This window comes from Anneissia japonica, unplaced genomic scaffold (assembly GCF_011630105.1).
Source record: "Anneissia japonica isolate Jap-2015-1 unplaced genomic scaffold, ASM1163010v1 scaffold904_len716149_cov161, whole genome shotgun sequence".
NCBI classification, from domain to species: Eukaryota; Metazoa; Echinodermata; class Crinoidea; order Comatulida; family Comatulidae; genus Anneissia; species Anneissia japonica.
This window is the reverse complement of record NW_022683714.1, coordinates 64,030-72,030: the sequence shown is the minus strand read 5'-3', so window position 1 is coordinate 72,030 and position 8,001 is coordinate 64,030. Positions and strand designations below refer to the sequence as shown.

General features: G+C 36.4%; 1 long non-coding RNA gene across 1 annotated transcript; it reads left to right on the top strand.

The window, feature by feature from the left end:
• Nucleotides 1–5,358: 5,358 nt before the first annotated feature.
• LOC117100971 lies at nt 5,359–7,795 on the top strand. Its single transcript, XR_004444206.1, has 4 exons — nt 5,359–5,445; nt 6,074–6,215; nt 6,778–6,886; nt 7,716–7,795. It is a non-coding gene; the product is annotated as an uncharacterized LOC117100971 (long non-coding RNA).
• Nucleotides 7,796–8,001: the final 206 nt, after the last annotated feature.

Below are 8,001 nucleotides of genomic sequence, written 5' to 3'. Positions count from 1 at the left end.
TAAATCCTATTCTCAGATACTATGATCATAAAAATTTCTCTCTTGTTCAGTTCTATGTATATATATTTTTTCTTTGTATTATTTTTTGGCTAGCTAGCTACGTCCCCATACATGGTTACAATCCTTATCTTTTTTAAGGATGGGAAGTGTTGCCTGATAAAGATGGCAAAGAAGACACAAAAAGTGAATTACAAATAGGTATGTTGGTTTTGAATTCTATATTAGTAGGGACCTTAGAGAACAAGGAGTTGCATATTATTGCTATTTATGTCTGTTATCAGTGGTGAATTCAAGGGAGGAGGGTCAAGCCAGCCTGTCCCCCCCCCCTCTAAATTTTGTAAGGTTATAAAAAAAAAAATGTGGAGAACAATAGAAAATTATATTCAAATATAAAATCTGAGAGTGTCATTTCCAGCAATCTAGAGGTAGCATAATGGTACAATTTGTTCTGTCAGCCCCAACCATGGTAGACATGAGATCGTATTGACCCTCTGTTTTTTAAAGTCCTTCCCTGGGCCCCCCTCTGTTTCAAATTCCTCGATCCACCACTTATGATATAACATCTTGCATTTTACCATCATCTTGCATTTTAACATCATTTTGCATTTTACCATCATCTTGCATTTAACATCATCATCTTGGCAAAATTGTCATATAAAACCTGATAGTCATATAAAACCTGATAGTGTGACCAGGACTTAACAAGATAATTTCTTTTCAGATAGCAACGACTGGAAACAGATCTTTGAAGAGGTTAGTAGCTCAGAGAATTAGGAAGGGGAAGAAGATGTCAACATCATGGAGGTCAGGGATTCCCAGCAAGACATGGAGGAGTTCAAAGTACAAAATGTCACTGATGCTCTCAAAGGATTAGAAGCGGCTGTAGATCAAGATAACACAATCACAGAAGACAGCATGCAGCATGAGAGTAAGTTCTCCCCCGCCCCCTTCCATCAGCCCCCACTCCATTTCTATACCCCTAGATACACCACTGGTGACAACACAACACGTGACACACCTTTGTTACTGAGAATATAAATATGTTATATGTCAATTTCTTGTTTTAGTCACTTTTTGTCCTTGAGCAGATTGCTTATAAAACAGTCTTAACGAGTAGTCTTAACTCCTCGAATAAAGCCGGCTTTATCACGGTTAGACTGCTTTGAGTATTGAAATTCAAACAAGCACTCACTGGAAAAGTAAAATTGAGGGCGCAGTTACACATACGTCATGCTTGTCTAATCCAATGACGTAGGGTAGTAGTGTGAAGCGCTTAGAGGCCTTGTTGCCATTAAGCGCTATATAAATCTAATACCTGTATATTATTGTTATATCAAAATGAACGTAAATAAACGTAGATTGGTTTTTACAGAAGCTGAGCAACCACACAGATAGCAAACTTCTAGTTTTATGTGCTCAATCAAATCAAGCTTTTCATCTAGGCCTATCTATCTAGATTCTAGTCTATTTAACCGGAGACCTGTCTACCATACTGTAGAGTTTTTTAATTGAGCGGATGATACCTCATAAACCAGCTCAAATTTGCGTAGAAAATTGCTAGGAAAATAGGAGCGCAGAAAGTAAATACATTTTTTATATATTAAGATTAGGTTAAAGCCTAATTTTTGGCAAAATATGCACGGAAATTGTCCCTTATTTTCCAAAATGCACGGACGGATTTCTAGGCTAGATTTTGCGCGGATTATATATTCCCCACGCAGGCCTTACTATACAGTCTGGCTTGTCTGTAGGCTTAGGACTTGCACTTGCATGAGAACGCCCGATCGGTTAGCAGTATCCGGATACCGCTAACGGTTAGCAAGCGCTATCGGTTAGCAAGTTGAGCGCGTTTTTATCATCAACCAATCGTACGCGTTTACAATTTCCAGTTTCTTATTGGCCAGTGATTCGATCATCATATTTTTGGTATCTGGATCGGGATTTTCTCGTATGGACGCACAGCAGCTAACGGTTAGCAGGATCCGGATCCTGCTAACCATTAGCAGCCGTGTGAGAACAAAGCCATTGACATCTGGTTCATGTGGGAAACACAAGTGTCAAGGATAAAATATCCATAGAATTCTACGGTACGGTACTACGGTATTACACTATTAGCTTAAATTTCTCCCTCCCCCAATTAATTGCCATTTTCTAATAACAAGCCCTGCTATATAAATGTATATTTGTGAATATTACTATGTATAGTGTAACTAAATCTTTGTAGTAGTTGTTCAGTTCTAATTGTTGATGGCTGATTAGATTAATAATTGATATGATTTATATAGCCCCTTCCTACAAAATGAACAAGACGCTGAATCTCAACAAATGCAGCAAATGAGAAATGAATTTAAATAATTGCAGAGTCAAAGCCAGAAGCTCTTTGACAGCCGGCATCCGCTCCATCATCATCTTTCTTTACTCTGCAGAACCTCTTGTGAGCCTACTCTGACAGATGTACAATTTATTTGATCAAATGTCAGACACAAATTAACTCTTAGTCTGATCCGACATTGGGCCCGTTCGGACGAGTAAAGTTTTACCGGGTGCTTCCAACTGAGAGGCCAGGTGTGGCTTGATGAAGTGACGCTGCTGGCGTGCTGATTGTCATTGAAAATTATCTGTTGCTCGTGCCTTGTTAACTTGCATTCTCCAAGGAATTGTGTCTGGTATGGTAGGTGCAGTGTGTGCTCCTAAAAATAGTGCAATAAACAATACCGTAAATGTTTGAATAAGCGATGCACCAAACCTGATTTTTTTCAGCTAAGCACTGCAGCACTTAATTGATAGTACCATAGGCGTAGACCCCGGGGATGGGGGGATATATCCCCCCCCAATATTTGACAAGGGGGGGATGGTCCATTGTATCATCCCCCCCCCCCAATATTTTGACTATGTATGAGATAAAATGGAGCTTTACACACTTCAAAAGACTGTCACAGTCTGTTTGCACTGTCTTATGCGCTTACAAAGATGACAATTAGCATAATGTATTAATGTTAAAGAGGAATTTATTGATTAGGCCTATAATAGCAAATTGCATCAATTTATTTTGCAAAAACAAGGTTTCCACCTTCAGAGGTGGGGGGGGGGGCACATCCCCTGTCCGCACAAGGGCACACATTGGCGCTAACACCAGGCGCATAACAGGGGTTTTGGGTCGGAGGCCGGGTATTTCCCGGTTAGTAATTTACCATACCCACCCCACCCCACTCCCCATATAGAAAACAATACGACATAGGGCTTATCTTATTTATAATATAAGCCACACACGTGTGTTTGAAACTAAATATAAGCATTTTCATGATGGTTTTATTTATTACAAACATTCTTTCACCATCAATACACATTGAGGCCCTTCTTTTAGGTTAAATCGATCTATCTTAAATTTGTCTTTCTTGAGTTTGGGATTATTATGTGTTTAAATAACTTAAAAGGATAAAAAAAAAGCCCTAAAAAATGTGCGCCTAATATTTTTGTGTTTTTAATTATAATTTCGTCGGAATTGAGGAAAACTCCCTAAAATGTGCAATTTATAGAGGAAATTGGCCTACCGTAACAAGAAATGCGCGCAAAGAATTTGACAATTTTAGGCACTTTCAGAGGATGCATTTGTCAAGGGGTGGAGAAAGATTTTCCAAAGATGGATATTTTCCCCTTGCCCCCCGGTGTTTTTAATTCTAATTTCGTTGGAATTGATCAAAACTCCCTAAAATGTGCAATTTTTAGAGGAAATTGGGCCATGTTAACAAGAAATGCGCGCGAAATTTGAGGTTTTTAGGCACTTTCAGGGGATGAAAGGGCATTTATAAAGGGGTATGGAAGATTTTTTCAAAGATAGATATTTTCTCCTTGTCCGAAAACCGGAAGATCTGACGGGTATGGACGGCGAAATCATTCTCACAGAGTACTGCGAGGAGTATCCTCCGCAGCTTTTACAATTTGGCATGGCAACTAGGCTTTTAAACTATTTATAAAAGGGTGAGTTTTTAGTTTGTTTAACATGTTCACAAAGTAAATGTTTGAATGCTTACTAAACTAGAGTGGCAATGTAACAGGGTGCCTGCTTTTCAATTCTTGGGTCTTAGGTTCAAATCATGTGGAGTGTGTATTTGAGAGAGCAGCTTAGCTTTGTTGGCTAATCTGGTGGTAGCCACTGTGTGTGCGCTGAACCGTGGAGATCTGTAGGTCCCCTGTTCAATTCCCATCGCTGCCTCTCCTTGTGCTTCAGCTAGAAGGCTGAAATACAAGTTACACTATCGCACCGTCTTCCAGATAAGACGTTTAAGCCATTGGTCCTGTGTGCATTTATGGCCCATGTGCACGTTAAAGAACGCAGTACACTCTTCGGAAAAGAGTAGGGGATTGTCTCCCGGTGTACTGTCCAATCACCACCAGAAGGACCCCACTGGACACCGAATAAATTCAATCCAATCCAATCCAATCCAATTCATCACAATAAAAAAAATCCTGTGCTTTAACCTCATAGGGACACTTACATTATCTTTATTGGACCACTTTTATAAAGTCATTTGCAGTTCTTGGTCAGTATGACTAAATAAATAATGAATGAAATGAATAAAGTTAACAGATTAAACTGTTGTAATGTCCTTTTCAAATTCCATTCTAAAAATGTTTATTATATAAAAACACTTTTTTTCTTTTATATTAGTAATTTCATTTAATTATAAAGCCAGGCTTTTGAGGAAAAGCAAATTTTGATACGGTGTACTACTGATTTTTAAAATGGTGTTTGACAAAAAACTTGGAAATGGTTAATGAGATAAAGATTTTAGAATATTTAAAACCTCTGGGAAAAAGTTTTTAAATATTATTAAGGGGTCATTCACAATTATCAACAAGTGTACAAACAGTACTCTTTTTCGGTATCCCCTCGCTCCCCTCTGAAAGCGTACAAAAAATGTTGATTTTGCAAAACCATTCTCCATTTTTTTGTAAATTCAACTAAAGTAATGTACATGGTTGCTTAAAAATGAATATTATATCCATGTTTACATTTTTATTTTACCATTATTGAACATAATTTTTATACATATATGTAAAAATGTAAAATTTGTCTACCCTCTCCTTTTAAGCATACTGTTTGTACACTAGTGAAAATGTAGAATAGTATATAATTATGAAGGTTATTATAATTTTTCAATCTTCAGAAACCTGGAACTGATGCAAAGCCACCATCATTTGATTATGGCGAGACAACATTTGTACACACCTCCCCATTCCTCGGAAACATCCCCCCTGGCACCTCCCTACAAGCCCTTGAGAACAACCTCTACCGCACCCCGATATACACAGACAAGATGCCGACTACAGAATTCTTGGTGATTAGAACCTTAACACAATCTTCACTGTTGGGCAGGAATGCCCTTTGATGGAAGTGCCCGGACCAAACTCCAAGAAAGCTAATAATCAAGAGACTTCCTACAGGTAAGTTCTGTCCACACTATCAAATAGCATCCTCATTCTTTTTTCACTCTTAAGATCTGTCCACACTTGCAAATTTTCTTTGACAAAAAAACTGTTGTATGCCATACATAGTCATGATGTGCCTATATATAGTCATGATGTGCCTATATATAGTCATGATGTGCCCATATATAGTCATGATGTGCCCATATATAGTCATGATGTACCTATATATAGTCATGATGTGCCTATATATGGTCATGATGTGATGATGTCATGTTTTTGTCAAATAAAATTTGATAGTCTGGACAGATCTTAATTATACCATTTCTATTTTTTTTATTAGAATTTAGTCAGAAGCAATTTAGGTTGGAGTATCTTGTTTCAGTGTTACTGCTGTTTAGATTTACATAATTGATTTAAGATTCCTTAACTATTATGTGTCTATATATAAAATAAACAGAAATTGTTTATGCTTGGTAGATAAAGTAACATTAAAAGGACAAACAACAAAGATTCAATATATAAAATATTTAATAGTGAAAGAGTACAGAAGCTTATCTTTTAACTCTGTATTCAGTGTTCAGTGACAGCAGCAACATGAGTAGTTTCCTCTGTTTAAACTGTTCCCTTTTCTTTTTGTTTTTAGGTTTTTATATATCGATTATTTTACAAGAGCAAAGACAAGATCAAGCGCATTAAGATGGAGGACATTAAGAAAGCCTTTCCAACACATTCTGAAAGTAGCATCAGAAAAAGGTTAAAACTATGTGCAGACTTCAAGAGAACAGGTAAGAAATGATATTAATTTCATTCCTTTCAATGCCAGGGTCCTGGGTTCAAATCCTGTGACTGTACAGGATTTTTTTTTCTTACAACTGAAAAATATCTCCTCCATCTAAGCCTCATACTGAGACTTAAAACATCTTATTTAGGAGGACACCTGATTGTCAACTGACCTTTTGGGTTAATTTGGAAGAGTCACCCTGATAAATATGGTATTTTAAAAAAAATGTATTTGTGATGTGTCCCCAATAAACCTGAACAAAGTAGCAAAATATTAAAAACATCTTTTCTATCCTATAGTTGATTAGCTATAGAATAGAATACACCTTTTTGTGTTTGTTAATCGCCTTTAATTCGTAATCTTCATCATTATCATCATCATCATCATCATTATCATCATCATTATCATCAACTGTTTCAATAGGTGTCCAGGATCACTTCCAACATGAGTGGGAATAATTGTTATCGTGAATATCCTTCTGTAATTGTGTCTCTCTCGTGTGTACTCAGTCTAAACATAATTAAACACAGAAAATTTTATCTATAAATTTTGCATATCATTACTAGGAATGGATTCCAATTGGTGGGTTTTGACTTCCGTCTTCCAACTGAGGAAGAGATGAGATCAGTGGTGACCCCAGAGCAGTGCTGTGCTTATTATTCTTAGAGGTTAAAGGTTAGTAATAAAAAGCCCTGTACAGGCAATCAAATATGTGAGGTCTCACCACAAAATGAGTCTCATGGTTGGATAATCAAAAATTGAGTTTATATTATATTTGGGTAGATCACGTTATAAGCTTTCATTTGGTCTTTGAATAGCTTCCCTACTATAAGTAAATCCAGAGATGTGAGCATTTAACATTAGGTATATAAGAACCACATTTTGAGAAAATCAGCCTCAAAGATAAACTAACTTGTACAAATAATATGGCTAGAATTACAGAATATGTGCAGATAACACTGTTTTGGCAAGAAAATTCACTTACAAAGTATACAATCATAAAATATAAGTATCAAGTTATTCAAAAACATTAAAATCAACATTTTGGTGAATATCTCAATATGATTTCACCTACAATGCGTCTCATTTCGTGGTAAGACCTCGCATATAATTTCACAAAAACATGTGAAACGCCTAAATAAGGTCATGATGATGTCACATCATGACCATATGTAGGCACATCATGACTAAATAAGAGCATATTTTTCTGGACAGGTTAAGAAAAAACACAACTCCACAAGCAGCACAACTTCAACATGACAACAACACATTCAACAACACAATTGTTGCCATTCTATTGGACGCATCCCAACATCTAAATTTATATATTTGTTTGACTTATTAGACATTATCTTATTCTTCAATATTGTAGACTTGAGTCATTTGTATAGAATGCATTCCATTTAAAATAATGTTAGTTTTGTTTGTCTATCAATAGTTTTTCAAACTGTAGATCTCTTGTTCACCAGTTAGTATAACTCATATCTAATCATATGTTTTTTAGGATGCTGGATACGGTGAGAAATAATTCTTTGCTCCAGAAGACGATAATGAAGACAATAATGCAAAGATTGATGATGAGGTAATATACAACTAGTGCTTATCACCTTAATGTCCATCATTGGAGTTGAGTTGAAAATCTTAGTGGTTAAGATGCTTACCTTCAAATGCCAGGGTCCTGGGTTCAAATCCTGTAACAGCAGGACTTTTTCATTTGACTAAAAACAACACCACTCCCTAAGCCTCATAAAGACACTTATCAAAATGCATCACATTATTTCATTTATTTA